The sequence below is a fragment of the Tigriopus californicus genome, chromosome 12 (genome assembly GCF_007210705.1).
Source record: "Tigriopus californicus strain San Diego chromosome 12, Tcal_SD_v2.1, whole genome shotgun sequence".
NCBI lineage: Eukaryota > Metazoa > Arthropoda > Copepoda > Harpacticoida > Harpacticidae > Tigriopus > Tigriopus californicus.
Window position 1 is genome coordinate 13577408 of NC_081451.1, and position 524 is coordinate 13577931.

Here is a 524-nt window from a genome sequence, read left to right on the forward strand (position 1 = left end):
AGTCTAGGTACAGTGAAAATTCTATAAATCATACAATGGAGAGCCCTGTCTTTGCTGAAAATAACTTCAACATAATGGTTGTTATTGCACAAATTGTTTTGATTTTATATATGTATCATCAATATTAGGACCCATCCAGACTCGATGGTTAAAGGAGCCTTTACAAATGGAGCATTTGGCGCCATATCAGACACAATGAACCTTGAGAAGAAACAGCTGCAGTATGAAGTCCTGAAAAATAGCCCCTAGATGGCGGTAGCCCAAACGTCAACGGCTAAATTCAGACAGGAATCATTAAGTAACTTATGGGACCACAGAATCTTCTGTTTTATTAAAGTGTGATTTCAAAACTAGTTTCTGTTTTTGCTATGGGACTCGTACTACATTTTCCACTCATTATGAGACGACTTTGTAGAACCCATAGAAATGCACGTGTACTCGGTCTGGGTTCTCTTGAACAACTGCTATATTTCGGTCGTTTGACAATTTGACAAACAAGGTTGCCAGGCGCTACAAATCTCCCC